The sequence below is a fragment of the Xenopus tropicalis genome, chromosome 6 (assembly GCF_000004195.4).
Source record: "Xenopus tropicalis strain Nigerian chromosome 6, UCB_Xtro_10.0, whole genome shotgun sequence".
NCBI lineage: Eukaryota > Metazoa > Chordata > Amphibia > Anura > Pipidae > Xenopus > Xenopus tropicalis.
The window spans coordinates 44,267,249-44,289,088 of record NC_030682.2 but is presented as its reverse complement, the minus strand read 5'-3'; the positions used below and the strand labels follow the sequence as shown (position 1 = coordinate 44,289,088).

At 40.5% G+C, this 21,840-nt stretch overlaps 1 protein-coding gene across 2 annotated transcripts in view; it reads left to right on the top strand.

The window, feature by feature from the left end:
• Window positions 1-14,084: 14,084 nt before the first annotated feature.
• Window positions 14,085-21,840, top strand: part of rftn1 (raftlin, lipid raft linker 1) — a 189,697-nt gene continuing 181,941 nt past the window's right edge. The window contains exon 1 of one of the 2 annotated variants that reach the window (XM_031903189.1): window positions 14,085-14,489. The gene's annotated coding sequence lies outside the window, so the exon portion shown is untranslated. Of the gene's footprint in view, window positions 14,546-21,840 lie in introns of both variants that reach the window. The other variant, NM_001113084.1, reaches the window with a different exon arrangement.

Here is a 21,840-nt window from a genome sequence, read left to right as displayed (position 1 = left end):
GATGTTTTCACTTTCTTGCTTCATATGAGCCTACAGTATCTAGATTTCCATGGACTCAGCGGGTAATTGCGTGGCATTTTTAGTATTTTTTGAATAACAGCCAGATTAATCATTGTGTCATTTTGTATGAACTTATACGAACTTTGTTTTTTACCTAAGATGCCAGTGGGCTGTGAATCATTTTGACTTGAACACTCTATTCGACATGATAAATTATGGTCTCTTACGTATCGATTTCCTCATTGAAATGTTTTTGACAATTAAGTTTTTTAATGTTTTTACTTTTGTGATCCACATATTTCACATACTTTTAACTTTTACTCATTCATATTTATTCTGATGTATGTGTGCCTTTTCCAATTATAGATGGATATTCACAGTATTATTGGATATGGTGGGTTTACTTTAATGTCCCTATAGGTATTGAGTGTTTTAACATGGGAATACTTTAGATAATATTTTTGATTATTTTTATGGGATGTATTTATATTTATTATATTAATGTTATTTTTAACTCATATATATGGTTGTACTTTGGGTTCTCTATGTTTATCTAGGGGATATTTAAGTGTTCACTAATATGATAGTGATATATGATTGTGTCTTTACACTGCACATATTGGGTTAAAATATGCTAATTGATGTAGCACACCTATTGGATAACATTCGTATTTAACTATGCACCTCACTTCCTCTCACTATCCTGATGACAATCCTATGTGGATCGAAACGCATAGATATTATGCCTGAACAAAAGATTTTTTCTATGGATATTTATGCAGTGAGTGCTCTCTGTGGACTGAATGTGAATTATTGGTCAGCACCCGGCTTATATTTCTTGGACTGGTGTGCCGATATTGGGAAAGTATATATATATATATATACACGCATAAATACAGATGTTTTTTAGAATTTACAGTACTGGCCCTTGTGTAACTGTGTGTGGTTCAAATAATAATTTTCAGACCATTCCGTTAGAAACCACTGGGTGGCATTAAAGGCTCATCTTTCTATCATCTGTGTGCCTAGTGTATTTTTCAAGTACGGTATGTCAGTATATAAGAAACGCAACACATGTAAAGATTCAGCCTGGCTGGCAGATAACACAATAACATGCTGCTGTGCACACCACAATAGACTTATTTTTCTGTAATTGCACCATTTTTTTGCCAAAAATTGTTGTTCCCTACACAGGTGCCTGCTAAAATGAAGAAAAATGTCAGTTGACAAAGGCAGGATAAGGATCTGTATATATAGACTAGTGTGGTCTGCAGAGCTGTCAACCCCCCCCCCCAATTTTTTTTGGGAGTTACCCACTTTTGGCTTTTTTCCCCCGGTCTCCCGTAGCCCTATAGCATTCTCCTAGTTTTTCTGAAACTGAACTACACATTATTTGAAGCATTTGCACATGTGTGGGTTGCGATTGTTCGGCTTCAAAGGGGCATTTGCACATGTGTGTGACATCCCTTCGGGAAGCGTGCATCAGCATGTGACGTCACTTCTGGGTACCGGCACAAAATTTCAGCAGCACTGACAGGTTCCCCCGGCTGTCAGTTCACAAAAGTTGACAGCTCTGGTTTAGTGACTATTTAAGTTGGTTTTAGTGCCCAAGGCAATCTGCCTGCTTGTACATCTCCTGGGTGGATCCCCCAAACAAGCAAGAACAGGGCAGGGTGCAGTACAGACCAAAAAGACTGTCCAATTTGTACTTAATCATTTGTCCTTTATTTAAAAAAAAAAGGGTGGTAACAACCTGATTTTTTATAATTATTCCACATTATATTAATTTATTTAGCACTACCTGTATAGTATCTATTATCTAAAACAGGACTGTCCAACTGGAGGCCAGCCTCCTGCTCAAAGGCTCCATAGACTTTATTGTATAAAATGATCATTTTAATTTTATCTGGACCTCGAACATTATGTCTGAGAAATAATCAGCCGGCTACATGTAATAAGCTGGAGAGCTTTGGTCTAGTCACAAGCATTCTGGTCAGGAGCGTATTTAGGTCTGGTGCTGCCCTAGGCGACCCCCCAGCTCCCTCACCAGATTTCCTAGGGAGATCTGCAGAGGAGACTGGGGTTTTTTTTTTTTTCATCTAAAAACCAAAAACATGCTGCCCTAGCACTGACCCTCGGGTGCCTTATTATAATATGCCCCTGATTCTGGACAATAGATACTCTACCTGTATTAAGCAAGAACCAAATTGATCATTTTTGGATTCAAAAAAGTAGTGAATCCTCCACTGAATACTGACCCCCTTTTAAATATTCACATCTGTGAACAACAAATTATTGCATCAATAATTTTTTTTTTCCAGATTCAAATTTTTAGCACTAAAAGTCGCGACTTTTCAAAGATTTACTATGAGTCAAAATTGCCCAAAAAATCCAAATGCAAGAGTGCAAGATATAATGAATACTTAGAGGCCTATTTTTCAACAATTTTCCTCTCAAGGCAACTTCGGCAAATCGTAGCGACACGTATGCCATCCCACCCAGCGCCGGATTTCAAATCCACCCGCCCCGAGGCCACCCCCCATTCGCGCCCCCCTCTCTCCCCGGCGCGCATGGGCGAACAAACCTCCCTGCCGTGCCATGCTGTGCCGATGCAAGTGCGCATGCACACCCATTTAAACTCCTATACGGAGCAGTGGGGAGAAGTCCCCATTGCTCCGTATGGCCATTAAATGTCAAAATTTCATTGCGGCGGGGCGCCCCTAAAATTGTGCCGCCCTAGGCCCGGGCCTTTGTGGCCTCGCCACAAATCCGGGCCTGATCCCACCGGTGATTTACATTCTTGCCGGTGGGATGGTATTGCGGAAAGATTAGTCGCCAGTGGCAACAAAGATTTGTCACGGGGCAACTAATCTCCCCGTCTGCCACTGGCCTTAGAGATTTTTGAAACCTAAGCTAAACACATTTCCACTAAAACCACGAATGCCAAGTGATTTACTAAAACAGTCTTTTATAAAAAGCACAAACAAAAAAAAGCAGAAAAAAATGGTAAAATACTATTTTTTGTGTGTTTTTCTACAAATGGACTGTCCAAGAAATCTGAATGCATCTAATACCAGGATGCAAAAGTTTTTTTTTTTTTTAAAATGTGGATTTTTTTCATGAAAAATTCAAGTTTTAGCACAAAAAAACAAGAATCTGGACCCCAAGCCAGATGTTTATACTTACAGGGCAGTATAAAAGCTAGCCTAGTTATTTAGCTTTCAGTATATGGATTTCACACTGGGCATTCGCTGTGTGATGGTGTTTTATCTATTTAATATAAAATGCATTTCCCACTTCAACTCTTTATTGGCACCCATGTTTATTTGGAGTGACAGCTGCACAGTTTCAATGCTTTTTATCTGGGCTATGCAATTGGCTTTAGGTATATAAGCCCTCAGAGATCAGCACTATAGTGATAAAAGCTTTAATGCATATTGCACCAGAAAGGGCAGTAATACAGCACAATGGGTTTTATGCTTATTGCCCCACATGGGCCAACAATACATTGCAATTTACTTATTGTACTGATTTAAAACAGACAGGCACCAATACAGTTGGGGCAGATTTATAGACTGGAATGTGTAGCGCTGGCTCCTTCTGAAAGCTCAGACTCGGGCACAATGCACTGAGATGGCGCCTACACACCAATATTACAGCTAAAAAATACATTTGTTGGTTTAAGAATAAAAATGTAAATGTTACAGTGTATTGTTTGCTATGTAAACAGTGTCATTTAGAAATAAAAAGTACCCCATAAAAATCGTGACAGAATCTCTTTAATGTTTGTACTTGCCTGCCTGTAATCAATGTTCTCGCTAAACTGTGCACTTGTGCGCGCACACAAGTTTTGAGGCCAATGTACACAACAAATTGTGGTGCATACAAAGAATTTTGTGTAAATTTTGCATTTATTCTGACCTGAGCACATAGTTTATAGAAATGTGCACACAACTTTAAAATGTGCACACCACACACAAAATTTCCACACATAGCCAAGAATTAATAAGAGTGAACATTGCTGTAATTCACAAAACATTATATTATCTTCTGTACATTGGATCTGTGGAGACCAGTGCTTCCAGCCCTACAGGAAACCATATTACAATGTGGACCTATTCTACAGGGCAGGAACGGCTGAGCTTTACAAATATAGGGCCTGATTCACTAAAGGGCGATAAAACGTGCGCTATTTTTATTGTGCACTAAAATTTTTGCGCGGCTTAATTTTGTCGATTTTTCGCACGATTCACTATAAGCATACTCCCGCTTTTTTTACGCTCGATATTGCATGCGTTATTTAACTCGCGAAAGGCTATTTCAATGCGGTATTTGCCGGTACATGCGCTAATACGCGAATAATCGCCACATATGAATGGTAGCATATAAATAGTAGTTGCTTATAAATAGTAGCCACTAGTGATGAGCAAATGTGTTCTGGTTATCTTTAGTGAAAAATTAGCAAATCTTTCGAAAGATCCACGAAACGGCAAAAATGTTGTGCGGGCAAAAAAATTGTTGCTGTGACTATTATTTTTTGACACTTGTATCAATTTTTGGATGTGCGGTGAATTTCATGCGTTTTGCCATTGGCAGATTGTTTTGAGAAACGCATGAAGAAAAACCGCCGCGAAAAAAATTCAACGCACGTCCAAAAATTCGCTTCAAATCCATGCCTGGCGAAACATTTCATCACTTGTAGCCAAATATAAATAGTCGCGCAAATGAACGCACGCCATGTTAGCCATACACGCCAATACTTGCAGAAAATTACTGTATTAAAAATGAACATTTCGCTGCAAACTGGCGGCTGCGTCACTCTAGGGGAAACACATACTTGAATAAATAACACTGTAAGTCCATATTTTATTGCAAAAAATAATTTACTGTACTTTTGTATAATTTTTCGCCTGCCTGTAGTAGGTGTTAATTTTCGCATAGCCGAATGCGATATTTAGTGCGCAAAAGTTATAGTGAATCATGCGATCATATTCTTTTCAGCGCGGAAATTAACGCCAAACGGTAAAACTAGTGCGAGAAATACCGCATGCGAAAATGGCGATTTTTCACACGCGATAATACTATGGTGAATCGCGCGCAAATTATTTTGCGTTTTTTAACGCGAAAAAGCGTGCGATCATTTTTATCGCCCTTTAGTGAATCAGGCCCATAATGTGAGATGCGTTACTACTGTAATGTATTGTGAAGCACAGGCTATGATAGATGTCTGGAAACCTTTCAAAATCTGGTTAGTATTGCCGGTTATACCAGTGCTAAGTTGGGAAAATACTGGGACAATGTATCCATTTGATGGAATGGTGCTGCTTCAATGCCAGGCAAAACGTATGGACAGTGTTTTGCAAGGAAGTGAGACTAAATGGGCGCCCTTGTGTAGGAATACAGTGAAATTACAACGAAGGTGCCCCTAGAAATAGTACCTAGTGGTAGAGGAAAATGGAAGTGCACATGGCCGACCCACTGCTTGATGTAGATCCTTATTGTATGGGAAAGTCTAATGGGCTTATTTATAAATACTCAAGTTTGTCTTTCTAAATCGAATAAACTTGCATATCAAAGGTTCGCTTATTTAGTAAATAAGTAAAACTCGTTCAAATTGAAAAAAAAACTTGAATTCCTTGAATTTTGCGAGTTTACCAACTCAAAAATAACTTGAAAACTTGAATATCTCGAATCAAATATATGGCTTGACTTTGCCTAGGACAACTCTCATTGACTTCTATAGAAATTCGCAAGCTTTAAGATGGCAATTTTTTACATTTGAGTTTGTTTTTTTGCACTTAATAAATATCAGACATTCCAGTTTGAATCATAATTTCAATTTGAGTTTTTTAGCACAAAAAAAACTTGAATTGCGTAAAAAAATCAAACTTGAAATTTGATAAACCTCCTCTTAATGTCCATTGTGCCTGGCAGGGGATGGGGACAAGATTCCTTTCTTGGGATCTGTGGAAAGACAAAATGTGATAGGAAAGATGGGGAATGGAGAAGTAGTTAGAGGGCTAGATTCCTAAGCAAGTTCTATTCTTCACTCGGTGGTGATTTAAAAGCAACCCCAAATGCCAGTAATGTTGGTAGGTGCCTTACCCCAAATGCCAGTAATGTTGGTAGGTGCCTTACCCCAAATGCCAGTAATGTTGGTAGGTGCCTTACCCCAAATGCCAGTAATGTTGGTAGGTGCCTTACCCCAAATGCCAGTAATGTTGGTAGGTGCCTTACCCCAAATGCCAGTAATGTTGGTAGGTGCCTTACCCCAAATGCCAGTAATGTTTGTAGGTGCCTTACCCCAAATGCCAGTAATGTTGGTAGGTGCCTTACCCCAAATGACAGTAATGTTGGTAGGTGCCTTACCCCAAATGACAGTAATGTTGGTAGGTTCCTTACCCCAAATGACAGTAATGTTGGTAGGTTCCTTACCCCAAATGACAGTAATGTTGGTAGGTGCCTTACCCCAAATGACAGTAATGTTGGTAGGTGCCTTACCCCAAATGACAGTACTGTTGGTAGGTTCCTTACCCCAAATGACAGTAATGTTGGTAGGTTCCTTACCCCAAATGCCAGTAATGTTGGTAGGTGCCTTACCCCAAATGCCAGTAATGTTGGTAGGTGCCTTACCTCAAATGCCAGTAATGTTGGTAGGTGCCTTACCCCAAATGCCAGTAATATTGATAGGTCCCTTAATAGCATGAAATGCACTATACCTGCTGCTGTTTTTATTGTGCTACTACTATTTTGCATGCATTTATCCTTTACTGTCTGGCTGTTCAGTTAATATTTGTAGGCCAGTTAATATGTTGTACAGATTCTAGGCACCATTCTAGGCACTATTATAGCTAATACAAATTAGCTGCTGTGTAGCCCTAGGGGCAGCCACTCATGTGGCAAAAAGGCTCATGTTTACACAGCTCTGTAGAATACTAAGGGTTTATTTCTTACACAGGAAGATAAACAGGGGTCAACATTTGTGGCTCACTACAGAACTATAGAATGAAACCTTTCTCATATGAAATATGTTTGCAGCCAATTGTTTATTTGTAAGTTCAAGATCAACAAATAGAAACTTTACATTTTAAAAAATATTTTCATGCTACAAGTGGTACCTTTCCCTGCCACCACTGAGTTGATTTAAATACTGATTGTGCATATTTTTACATGGGCCTTTTGAACCAATCCTCTACTGCCCCAGGTACTAATTAAATTCCACAGTAAACCAAAATCTTGTTGTGTCCAAGGCAACATTGCTATCTGGTTACAATTATAAAATTGTATTAAGGTATAGCGATCCAGGGACTAATGTATTTTGCATTCAGAAAGGGTTTTTATATATCCTTTTATATTTTATATATACAGGTATGGGATCCCTTATCCGGAAACCTGTTATCCAGAAGGTTCCGAATTACGGAATGGCTGTCTCCCATAGACCCCATTATAAGCAAATAATTCTAATTTTTTCTCTGTAATAATAAAACAGTACCTTGTACTTGATCCCAACTAAGATAGAATCAATCCTTATTGGAGGTAAAACAATCCTATTGGGTTTATTCATTATTTAAATGATTTTTAGCAGACTTAAGGTATAGAGATCCAAATTATGGAAAGATCCCTTATCCGAAAAACCCCAGGTCCCGAGCATTCTAGATAATAAGTCCCATACCTGTATTTATTGTTGATAAATCATAATTACCTTCCACTTGTTGTTTGGATGTTAACATTTACATATGCAATTTGGAGCTGAGTGTGGCACAGGCTTAGACAGCTGGAATAAGGCAATATACAGCGTTTAAGCTGGCCTAACAGAGTATCAGGAGATGTCCTGGTGGCCCAAGACCCTAGTGGGCTCCAGTCACGAAGAATTCCCAGAACCTATCTTTATTTCCATTACATTTTAATGCAGCCGCGGGATAGAGTCCTATAGAGTCTGTACCTGATAGTTCACAACCCTGACCTGGACTCACTAACCCACTTATCAAGGGCCCTGTCCTCTGCTACCTCACCCTACCCACACTACCAAACCTTTAACCCGACCTCTGGACCCATGCAAACCAGATGTGGGGGAAAAATGACATTTAACTTCAGGATGTGGGGGGGAATGCAACCCTACAATCGGCTTGGGTAATCAGGCAGGGTACCCACGGACCACCTGCATGTTTAGGGAATCTGACTTATTCTGCCCAAAAGGCGACCACTTTGCAGATATTCTGACCCACTGCAGGACTTTACTGCGGGCCCTGGAGAGCTGGAGGAAGTTTTATTGTGTAATATTGCTTTAAGAATGCAATACTTATCCTGATATTGCTGAACTACAGTTCTCAGCATGTCTTGGCCCTGAGTAATGTGTGGCTGAGCAGCGCAGTACAGTAGGGTTTAGTGCCCCATTAAAAGAGCAGTTCAGTGTAAAAATTAAAATGGGCAAAATAGACAGACTACGCAAAATAAAAGTTTTCAATATAGTTAGGCAAAAATGTCATCTATAAAGGCTGAAGTAGGCAGATTGTCTAATGCAATGGCCATAACATTACTTAGATTTCAGCCTTTATAGATTACATTTCTGCCTAACTAACTATATTACAAATATTTTTTTTATTTTGCACAGTCTATTCATTTTACTCAGTTTCATTTTTACTCTGAACTGGTCCTTTCAAAGGCACAATTCCTGTTTAACTTAAACTTAATCATATAAAACATGAACATTTCCTGTATAATGTAAATGTAATAATCCAGCTCATTGTACTAGAAAAAATACTGACTGTCATATTTGAAAATCCCCCAATTTACAGAAGTATTGTATATATATATAATGTTATTTTAATTATGAATCCATTATACAAATTAAGGAACTACATTGAACTTTTTTTTTAATCCTCAGAATTGCAACATACAGAACAAAGGGATGTTTTACAAACTGTATATTGAATAAGACCACAAGTTATTTTGCCTAATCCTGTAGAACACAAGGTGTATTATTGCTGTGGTGCTCTAGCAGAAAACAAAATTGCTTGTCACCACTGATTAGAGATTCTCTGTGCAGTGTCTGTCTGTCCTTAAAGAGGTTAAACCCAACCCTAACACTGTCCCACTGCTCCCTCTATTTTTGCTATAAAAGTTGCTGAAAAATGTAATAAATGTAAATAAATGTAAGAAAAATCACCAATGAGAATTCTACTAAACAAAAATGTCATTTTAAAAGAGAAGTGACCAGTGAGAATGCTGATTCCCAGCACTATGTCAGGCATCTTGCTGTTTTCTTACATATACAGTGGTGTGAAAAACTATTTGCCCCCTTCCTGATTTCTTATTCTTTTGCATGTTTGTCACACTTAAATGTTTCTGCTCATCAAAAACCGTTAACTATTAGTCAAAGATAACATAATTGAACACAAAATGCAGTTTTTAAATGAAGGTTTACGTTATTAAGGGAGAAAAAAAACTCCAAATCTACATGGCCCTGTGTGAAAAAGTGATTGTTAAAAAATAACTTAACTGTGGTTTATCACACCTGAGTTCAATTTCTGTAGTCACCCCCAGGCCTGATTACTGCCACACCTGTTTCAATCAAGAAATCACTTAAATAGGAGCTACCTGACACAGAGAAGTAGACCAAAAGCACCTCAAAAGCTAGACATCATGCCAAGATCCAAAGAAATTCAGGAACAAATGAGAACAAAAGTAATTGAGATCTATCAGTCTGGTAAAGGTTATAAAGCCATTTCTAAAGCTTTGGGACTCCAGCGAACCACAGTGAGAGCCATTATCCACAAATGGCAAAAACATGGAACAGTGGTGAACCTTCCCAGGAGTGGCCGGCCGACCAAAATTACCCCAAGAGCGCAGAGACAACTCATCCGAGAGACCACAAAAGACCCCAGGACAACATCTAAAGAACTGCAGGCCTCACTTGCCTCAATTAAGGTCAGTGTTCATGACTCCACCATAAGAAAGAGACTGGGCAAAAACGGCCTGCATGGCAGATTTCCAAGGCGCAAACCACTTTTAAGCAAAAAGAACATTAAGGCTCGTCTCAATTTTGCTAAAAAACATCTCAATGATTGCCAAGACTTTTGGGAAAATACCTTGTGGACTGACGAGACAAAAGTTGAACTTTTTGGAAGGTGCGTGTCCCGTTACATCTGGCGTAAAAGTAACACAGCATTTCAGAAAAAGAACATCATACCAACAGTAAAATATGGTGGTGGTAGTGTGATGGTCTGGGGTTGTTTTGCTGCTTCAGGACCTGGAAGGCTTGCTGTGATAGATGGAACCATGAATTCTACTGTCTACCAAAAAATCCTGAAGGAGAATGTCCGGCCATCTGATTGTCAACTCAAGCTGAAGCGATCTTGGGTGCTGCAGCAGGACAATGACCCAAAACACACCAGCAAATCCACCTCTGAATGGCTGAAGAAAAACAAAATGAAGACTTTGGAGTGGCCTAGTCAAAGTCCTGACCTGATTCCTATTGAGATGTTGTGGCATGACCTTAAAAAGGCGGTTCATGCTAGAAAACCCTCAAATAAAGCTGAATTACAACAATTCTGCAAAGATGAGTGGGCCAAAATTCCTCCAGAGCGCTGTAAAAGACTCGTTGCAAGTTATCGCAAACGCTTGATTGCAGTTATTGCTGCTAAGGGTGGCCCAACCAGTTATTTGGTTCAGGGGGCAATTACTTTTTCACACAGGGCCATGTAGGTTTGGATTTTTTTTCTCCCTAAATAATAAAAACCCTCATTTAAAAACTGCATTTTGTGTTTACTTGTGTTATCTTTGACTAATAGTTAAATGTGTTTGATGATCAGAAACATTTTGTGTGACTAACATGCAAAAGAATAAGAAATCAGGAAGGGGGCAAATAGTTTTTCACACCACTGTATATATATATAATTATATCATTTTCCCTTCATTATATGACACAGGAATCAGACATGTGGATAAAGGACAGACTTGTTTAGTGCTGTACTGTACTTAAAGCTCCCAACTCCAATTGTAGGAACAAAAAACAGGGAGGCAGGTTTGTACAGGTCAGCTCATTGGAGCCCCTTATTGGAGTATTTTCGCATTTTAAAGCAGTCGTTGGCTGTGGAGATTTGGGGAAAAGTTTTATTGTGCAATAAGAATACAACCCTGATGTTGCTGGACTACAGCTCTAGCATCCCTCACCTTTCATTATATGGTACATTATTCTGGGATTTGTAGTCCAGCAACAACTGAGTAGAATTTGGTTGAGCAGTTCAGTGCAGCAGGGTTTACATCCCCTTGGATGGAGTGAGGATCATAAATATTTAGTGTAACAGTAATTAGGCACAGGAACTGCAAGGTATAATTTGCCAGCCTGTTCCCCTGATTGGTAGAGGTAACTCTGCCGCCCCTGAAACAGAAGACCTGACTTTAATTCCCTGCACGGATCTTGAAGTATGGTGACAATCCCACAGGCTGCAAGTGCTCTCTGCTACATATATCATTCAGTTCCCTTTCCCTCTAGTGGGTATCACATACCTTTCCCATTCCATTTATTTCTCAGTCGCCGATGCTCCCTCCAGATCACAATTTACAGCCTTGAAATATGACAACCTGTCCCCAGTATCCTTGAAACACAAAATTCAGAATAAAGTTCCACCATAGTTCACTGTACAACACTCTGTGCCTTTGTACTATGCATTCATAGCTTCACTGAGGTTGGACAGAATACTCACAAATATTCTCTCACAAGCACTACAATTGATTAACAAAAGTCTTCTTTGGAGATTCAGCCTTTGTATAGGCACTGGTTATGTGTCCTGTGACATTGGCTCTAGGTGTTTTACCAAACTAACATATTTTGATGTATGGTGCTTTTGTTACCTGTTCTACAATTTGAAACTTAAAGATTGGCCTGTCTCTTTGAATGAGCATTAATGATAGTTATAAGTGAGTAAGGGATCTTACAAAAGGGCATTTAAATTGTGCATTTGATGAGCGTTTGAATTTTCAGGAGGCACCTGGATTGAACCCCCTCCCCTGGTACCTGCATTAACAGCTCTATTCTAAACAATGTTCATCAGGGTTTAGAACTGTTTTAGGGATTGTCCAAATCCAATTAACTGTAATAACAGAGTTTTCTCCCTTCATATAATGTTGTGGCTTTACGAAACATTGCTCTGGTGTCCCACATGTGCTGGATTTACCTAAACTTACCCTGTTGTGGGTGCAGACTGGCATCCTTGCCTTGGGTGCCAAAGCTCCCTGCATTGTTCTAGTGGCAGCAAGATGCTGCTTAAATTGGGAAGCTGTACATCTCTGCCTTACTGAATCAGTTCCCTCTATGAGGCACATTTATCTCAGGTCAAGAGAGAAATGTAAGATCTTGATGAAAAATTGTGTTTCTCCTGCAGTTTGAGATTTTTAGATTTACTTGTGTCAAAATGCACTCTTCACACTTCTATACAGTTGCGCTTGGTGCCACTCAATCCTTCCTGCAATTCCAAATTGGGGCGCTGCTATACCTATTGACGCAGGGTAACCCTGAAGCTACTGCCACTTCCTGACCAGACGGTAACTCCAGGGTTCTCTAAGCCCCCTGCAACAATAGTCGCAGCACACTTGCCTCTAAAGAATTGAGTGCAGATGTCATTCACATGCTGAACACTGGAAATGACGCCAAATGCCAGATTGGTAAAGCTGTGTCCAAGTTGCAACAAAGCACATGCGCAGTATATAAAAAGGGCCTGTCGCTGCCGCAAAAGGAGCAGAGCTGTAGAAGAAGGAGCGGCTGTGTACGGCGGGGGTTACTGTGTAAGGGGGGGGTACTGTGTACGGGGGGATACTGTTTATGGGGCTACTGTCTATGGGGGCAATTGGGGGCACTTACTATGGGGGCATTGTTTATGGGGGCTATTGGGGGAACTTACTATGGGGGCATTGTCTATGGGGGCTATTGGGGCACTGTGTGTGGGGGCTACTGTCTATGGGGTCAATTGGGGGCGCTTTCTAATAGGGGGTACTGTCTATGGGGGCGCTTTCTATGGGGGGCACTGTGTATGGGGGGTACTGTCTATGGGTGCACTGTGTATGGGGGCACTGTCTATGGGGGCACTCTGTATGGGGGCACTGTCTATGGGGGCACTGTGTATGGGGGGTACTGTCTATGGGTGCACTGTGTATGGGGGCACTGTCTATGGGGGCACTCTGTATGGGGGCACTGTCTATGGGTGCACTGTGTATGGGGGCACTGTCTATGGGTGCACTGTGTATGGGGGCACTGTCTATGGGGGCACTCTGTATGGGGGCACTGTCTATGGGGGCACTCTGTATGGGGGTACTGTGTATTGGGCCATTGGGGGCACTGTGTATCGGGGGACAAAACTGGTACATAGTTATAACTCACTTATAACTGACTGCCTTCTCTCTATATTTGTATTTTATATGTAGGAGTTGCTATATTGTTTTCCTTAGGTAGTACAGTATGAGGGTATAGTACAATTTGCGGCTGATCCCACCATTTCAACTATATAAAAGGAGTATTTTTTTGGAAAAAAAATGGGGTGTGGTAATTTGGGCGTGGCCACAAAAGTGGGCGTGGAGGGGGCACAAAAGTAAATTTCTGCTTAGGGCACCCATTTGGTCAGCAGCAGCCCTGCTGAAGTTCAAAATTTCACTTTGCACACTGTGTCTAGGTAAGTGAATGTGCCCTATTTCTGTGATGTCAGATGGAATATTTCTATATATATTTATATATCCAATGTTCCATACAGTACCCCAGAGCTGTCACTCTACAGCACTATAGGAGCCCTTGTTGAACCCAAGCTATTGATATATTAACATTGTGCCTGACCAGAGCTGAAAGATGGATGTAAAGATACATTTATGGAACAGACTCAGTTCTAAAGTTACAGCATGGCTTCTATCAATAGTGGAAGGACAAGGGTGAGAAGTTTGCCAATTACTATGGGGACGCTATATTCTAATAGTAGAAGTGCAACAGAAGAGGAGTCCGTGTATGGGAGCAAATAAAGGCATTTGATTGTGTGGGCTCAGACAAGAGTGAGAGGGAAGGGAGGGGGCGCCAGAGGTTGGGAGATGAGGATTTCCTGTAGGAGCAGGCAGGCAGGCGGGCAGGCAGGCAGCAGACGCTGGGAGAAGCTCAGCACCAGTACAGAAGGCTGCCAGCTCTCAGCTGCTTTAACTTGGCACTTCTCTCTCATTATCGGTCTGGATTCAATTGCTCTGCCCAGAGCTCCGTGCCCAGCCATCTCTTGCCGCTGTATTCACTGTAGAAAGGCAGCAGCAGCCAGAGGATGTGGTCGGACTGAACATGCAGGCAACATATTTTGTCTGTGACTTCAGTTGTAGAGGAAGTGCGGCGGCAAGAGGAGCTCAGAACTGAAGCTACAGCTGTCACCCTGCGCTGGGACTTACCGCCCCAATACACCTCTGTGACTGCCAACCCCTCCGCTGCACCCGACTGCAAACTTTAGCCTGTTGCGCTCCCTGCTATGCGAGTAAGTGCCGGCTGCTGACTGTCACACGTCTGTGCGCTGGGAGAGAGCAGTTTCAGGTAACCCCATCAGTCGCTCTTTATTTCTCTGGCTCAGCAACTCTCATCTGGGATACAGGGCGCTCTGGGGATGGGTGCTGTCTCTTGTGTAATTGGTGCTGCTGTGTGTTGTACTCGCTGCTATACTAACTGCTACTCAGTGCGATCTGCTTGTCAGCTGTTTGGGTTCAGTTGGAGAATTGATCCGAAGGCGCACTCTTCTTTCATGTTGGCTGAGGCTCACAAAGTAACTTTATAACTTGTATGGATAGGTATGGGGTCATGATTGCTATACTTCTCAATAAAACAAATATTAGAAATAACTGAGAACTTCGCAAAACTCTTTACTGAATAATAAATCTGTATTTTACAGTCAGGAGATACATTACCCCATAAGTAAATAGGACAGCTACATACATAGAAATGAACTAGAGCTGCAGATTTCTTGTCATATACCCTTATATACACTGCACCAGGCACACATACTGTGTATCTGGAGGTCCCTCCAGCTGTATATAGACAGCAACACTCTGTGTCCCCTGATCATTACATGCATTAGAGATGTGAGCTTCAAAGTGCATTCTGTGCTGGCATCAGGGGTCTACAACCTTTTTAACCTGTGATCCACATTCAGATGTTAAAAATATTCGGAGAGCATCACAAACATCCAAAAATTTTCTGGGGGTGTCAATTATAGGCTGTGATTGGCTATTTGGTAGCCCCTACATGGACTGGCAGCCTACAGGAGGCTCTGTTTGGCAGTGCCCATAGTTTTCATGAAACTAAAGCAAGACTATGCCAGGAATTAAAAAATAAGGACTTGCTTTGGGGCCCCTGGGAGCAACATCCAATGGGTTGGTGAGTAACATGTTGCTTACAAGCCACTGGTTGGGGATCACTGATGTAGATAAAGAACAGTTAGACAGCTCAAAGTTACCTACCTCTGTAATATACAGAACATCACTGCCCTGGAACAGCCTACAAAGAACAGACCTATTGAGCAAATGAAACATCTCACTAAAGATCACATTATATCAGATGTACTCTCATAAAAATGTTATCAGTTCACAAATCATTTCATTGGGGTCCAGACACGTGCATATTAAGTATTCACAGTGTACACATCTGAGCTGCAAAAAGCTTTGTACAATGGGACTGCAATGTCCTGCCCTACAAAACTACATATAGTATAGGGGGCTAGGGGATTGATTGCACTGGTGCCTCACCAGCTTGATGGGGTGCAAGAAGCTGTAAACCCCCAGGCACTAGGAGCAGCTGCTGGGGTGAGGCATTTAATTAACAGTTTTCCCCAGTAGGGCTGCAGCATGCGCGGATCCTATTCACTGCACATACTGACTGCCAGAGAGCAAAGAGATAATATTTCCATCAAGGTGAAGGCCGGTCACTTGTGTTAATGGCATGTCACAGAACATTACTATTCATGGATGCCAGCATTACAATGCCTATTAAAGATAACCTAAAACTATTTATGGACTAGACTGCTATATGCTATTCTAAAACCCTCAATGATAAGGGAAATTAGCAGGAAGGATATGGACAGAGACTACGGGGGAGATTTACTAATCCACGAATCCGAATCCTGAAAGGGAAAAAATCGTATTGGAAATGAAAATGTCATGATTTTTCGAATTTGTCGCGACTTTATCGTATTTTGCGCAACTATTTCGTCACCGTCGTGGATTATTAAATCTGCCCCTACATGTGTAATTAGTAGCCTGGATAAAGGCATATGCATATGTTTGACTAGAGAATGCCCAATAAATATATTAAAGGCATTGGTGGGCACAGCAGCTTTTCAGTGGCACAGAATGTAAGTATATAGTAAGGGTTATACCTTTAGTAGTACTCAAGGTGGCTTTTAGCCTAACACATGCTAGTAACTGCCTGTTTTATTAAGCAATGTCTAGACTGGTCATTTGTCACCTATGCAATTTCACTTCAAGGTAAAAGGTATGGGACCCATTATCCAGAATGCTCGGGACCTAAAGTTTTCCGGATAAGGGATCTTTCCATAATTTGGATCTCCATACCTTAAATCTACTAAAATATTATTTAAACATTAAATAAACCCAATAGGAGTGTTTTGCTTCCAATAAGGATTAACTGTATCTTGGGATCAAGTACAAGGTACTGTTTTATTATTACAGAGAAAAAATACATCTTTTTCAAAAATTATATTTGCTTATAATGGAGTCTATGGGAGATGGCCTTCCCGTAATTCGGAACTTTCTGGATAATGGGTTTCCGGATAACGAATCCTATACCTGTATTATATTTTTGCTGTGCACCTAGTGAAAAATCTGTTACTCAGACAATCGATATATTAAAATGACATTTTAATCCCCTATGACAGGGCTCCTTTAACTATCTGGATATGCTGAGGGTTTCTAGGTGACTAAGCAGTGAGCGCCTCTGCTCTTTCAGTAGTCATTGGTCTCAGCAAGTTTATTTATGGGGACCTTTCCCCCATTAATGGGATAGTCCGGTTTGTTACTATCCCCCTAAACTTATGCTGTGGGTTACTCTAGCAGTTCCTGCTGCTTTTCCTGCCGAAGTTCCTCATTGTTCAATGCAGTTATTTAGTACTGGGCTGGGAGTGGCCCACAAGCAGTGTCAGAGCGGGAGTTTCCAAGCTTTGTGCCATTTATGGGTTTTATGCAACAAAATACAAAGAAGGCTTGTATGACATTTATTCTGGGTTTTATGGTTTTGTGTAAAATGTGAAAAACACCCAGGGATTACCCAGAAGTTTTTCAAAAGAGTCCCCTTGTATTAGTGATAAGTGTTTAAACTATTCTGTGGTACCTTGTTGTTCAGTGAGAGAGCCCTGGGTGTGACATGGGCAATAACATTATGGAAGCCACAAGCTAAATTATTTTTTACTGTGGAACACAGGAAACTTGCAACTCCAATCAGCAGGGCTGGACTGGGGGGTACAGGGACCACCGGGGTTACTGCCACCCTAGGGGCCCAGCACCCCCCTGCGTCCCACACAGGAGCCCGCCACGCCCCCTAACCCTCGCAGGGCCCCTGCCACCCGCCCAACATCCTCCCCTGAACGCACTTAAGTAAAACGCTCCGGGGGAGCGGTAAGAGGGATCGGGTCTGGGCTGCCGGGCCCACCGGGTTTTTTCCTCTTATCTGCCATTCAGTGTCGGACTGGCCCACAGGGTTACCAGGAAAATTCCCGGTGGGCCCGGGTGTCAGTGGGCCCTCCTGCTTCTAGCCATTTGGCCTAATTCATGGTCATTACTTATTTTTCTATGGGAACAAAGCTACTAAATATATAGACGAATAGATTACAGTATGTAACTGTAAAAAAACTAGGAAAATATAGAAACTGTAATTGTAAAAGGCACATTTACTTACCACACAGTGTGCAAAATGCAATTGCAATTTTGAGTGCAATCACAATATGTTTTTTCCACAACTGCACAAACTGGGTGCAGTTCTAACTAGTATTATCTAAGTCTTTCTGACATCATTTACAGTGTTTGGCATGCGAGTGTTGCATGCGCCATATTCTTTTGGCTCAGATGTGCTGCACCTAATGGCACAGGGCACTGAGGGGTTCCCCTGTGTCAGAAGGTGCAAAAATATAAAAGTGTGAAGAATGCTTTTTAATGCAAGTTAAAAATAGTTTTGAGGTGCAACTAATTGCAGGGAAAAGTGCAGGTTGCCCAATGCAAATGCAAATGAGGCCTTATGTCTACAAAACCATCCAGGTTGCCACCCCTCTTCCGATGCTGCCATCTGTTCCTTCTCGTGCATAGCTTACCCCAGTGCCCCTCGGTGCTCTACCACTTGCACCTTGGGGTATGGAAAATCACCCCTCTGATCATTTAACCCCTTCTGTAAATTCTTGACACAGTGTGCACAGAGTCGCTAGGCTAAGATCAAAATTGGCAGTCATATAGTCCCCTCTTACACACCTGTTTTATTTTGCATCTTTCAGTATGCCTAATATTGTGTTTATATATCCTGGTAGCGTCATATAGAAATTACACTAAGCAATGCTTAGAGATGGGGTGGATCAAAGCCCACTCATGTATGTAAGGATTTAGCTTACTGTGTATACAACTATTTTATTATTAAAGGAAAAGGAAATAAATAATCACTGGGGGGTGCAGAAGTGTAACTGTAATTCACTAGAACCACAAGTACCACTAGTGACTTAAAGTTACATTTGGTGCAAATATAAATGTGTGCCTGTATGGTATTTTTTTTAGTACACAGGGGATTGTAGACACAGGTGCATTCTGAGTAAGAAATGGTTATTTTTCTAGACTGGGATAATACAGATTTATAATGGCACTGACATTGCTGAGACAGTAAGTGGGAGATTTATTGCACATTAGATGGCGCATGTAGAATCGGTTCTGTTTATCTCTGCACAGTGTGTGGTAGAGCAACAAGCTGTGTTACAGGTTTGGCACCTCTCCCTCTGCAGTGACTGCAGCTCAACACACAGGGTAGTATTTATACCAGCAATAAAATGTGATGGTAGTAATGCTTACATGTTAAACTGACAGTAATAAATACAAAATGACATATAGTAGGATATAGAGGGCTTTGCAATTGGCTCCACTTTATAGAAAAGTATAAAACATTTTTTAGAACAACATTTCTACTCTTTTTTGAAAGAATAAACCACAGTAGTAAAACCTGCCCAATTTTCTAGAAGTTTCCTGAATTTTGGACTCAGCAGGATCTTGGTGTAATGGCCATGATGTGGTTGTGGCCTTCCAGGAGTGTAGGATCTATCATACATAATGTATGGGACCTGGGGTTTTCTGGATAGGGTTTTTGTCTGTAATTCAGACCATTCCATATTTCTAGTACAAAAATATTTTAATAAATGGTTTCATTTAATGGTTTTGCCATCAGCATTGATTTATGTTGGCTTAGTTATCCTCAGGTACAAAGTACTATCTAATAATTAATGAGAGAAAAGGACTTAAGAGTTAAGAAGTGATTGATTAAATAGGACACTATAAAAAATGGCAATGTTTTAGTGACATTTTAGAATATCGGCTTTAAGGATAATAGATTCTATATCTTGTTCTTGTTCCTCGGTCTGCTATAGTTGGAATATTTATTTCACCCTCAACTCCAGAGCTATGTGTCTGGCCAGATTGGGCTGATCCTATTGCTGGCCTTGGGCCAATGATTGGATCCTAGTGTGGGCTTGTGGACAAACATAAAGGATTTTTAATGTGATGGTGGTTTCCGTTGTATGTTCCTTTTTAAGGCTTTTTAAGGCTTACCATTTCATAACATATTTGTAGATAACCTGCTGCCTGTGTGTGTGTTGTGTGGTACCATTGCCAGGACCATGGGGTCTGCTTCCTCCATTTTACATATATATCCCCGCTCCGCACCAGCTCCAAGATAGGAGAGCAGGCGGGGAGCAGCCATTTATACGCGAGGGGGTAGGGTGAGACGCATCAGGGCGGAGGGAGGACGCATCAGGGCAGGGGCCCTGGTAAGTTTGCTACTGCATCAGGAAAAGAATAATATCGTCAGTTAGGCAATACATGCAAAGATATTATCATTATCTGATTGATGCTTTCTAACCTGTGCAATTGACTAAATGAGTGACTGCCATGGTTTGTTTGTGTCTGTCTCTTAAAGTAACATAGTATGTTTATATATTATACATTTCCCTTTGAGACCAAACTGTAAATTATATCCTTATAAACTGTGCTTAGTGATCTCATCAGTTATAACCAGAGCTTAGTGATGTAATTTTGTCACATGACTCACTAAATCTTGTATATTATAATAAATAAAGTACCCCTGTTGTAAAATATGAGGAGTCACCTTGGAGTTCCATGACCTGTATAAAAGCACTCTGCCTTCAACCTCATGCTTTTATATGTTCATGGTACTGCTTGGTGACTTATAATTTCTGTATATTTTACAATAGGGGCTACTTTATTCACTATATAATATGCCCCCCTATTGTTTCATGACACATAAATGTACATTTCATTACTGTTGTCTTATAGACTTATTTAAATACTTTGCTGAGTGATTATGGTGGGCGAGGTTAGCTTCTATGTCCCATGCTTCCCACACTCCCTGCAAAATGAGAAATCTTACAGGACATCAACACTAGAGTTTTTCACCTCTGTAAAGGATGTCAAGTCCTATAAGAGAAATAAGCTTTTATAACATAGTGATGTTGTTTTGGTTGTGCATCACAATCATATTCTATAGCTTGCATCTTTGTGTTGCTTATAGGTAAAGCATTATAGAAACCAGTTTGTGCTTTTACATCTGACTGACTATTTTAGTTGAATCCAAGACACAAGCAGGTGTGGTGAGAACTGTGCATTGACTAATTGGTCTCTGGAGCAATATTGTAGTGGACAGACAGCCCTAGGGGACAATGGGCTAGCACTTAAAAAGATGTGTTCTTTTTTTTCTGCATGTCATGGTGACTGGATAGTTCAAAATAAAGCAATTTGCTCCTTTGATGTAATGTTTCTGGAGCCGTGATATTGCTAGAGCACCACAAAGATGAGGAGATAGATACCCTTTAATACAAACCATAGAGAAACTCTAAAGAGGCACTCTCGCTCCATTAGAGGCTATCATTGGATGTGACTTTCCATCATGTACTGACCAAATTCTCCTTTCTGTTTGTACAAAGGTCACAGTTCTCATCGGATAGCTATACCCATCTAGCATTTATTTCTTTTGCGTGACCCATAGTAAGTCAATATGTCTTTCAAATAAAAAAGAAAAGAATAGAAAGATGTGTAAACTATCATTGTCTCATTGTAATATCAAGGGAAAAATCTTCAGTCACTGAAGAAAGATTGCCTCGTTGCTTTTTATTTTTGTGATTACTTAGAATCAATAATAATACTGAAATTATTAAACTGAATAATTATTATTCTTTATTTGCTTTAATAATTTACAGCCCTGTAGATCTAGCTAAATCTACTAAAGACATATAAACTAGGCCTGAACTTAACTGAATAATAAATCCAGTTAACATATTGTAGGGAACCTAAAAAAAGAAAACTCCATTGTGAGGGTCTAGACTAAAATTATAGTGTGTTTTCTAAGCTATCAAAGAACACAATAAACTGACTTATTAACCCCAGTCCCCCTTAATGACAATCAAATCTTAATACAAAAATATACCCTTTATTAATATATGGTGGAAAAAATTCCCTTACTTTTAAAACCAATTTGGTGTAAGGAAGGAGTGTGCATAGCAACGATAGTCAGGTGCTCAGACTCCCAGAGTAAGCAAAGCATTTAAATACTGACACCTACAA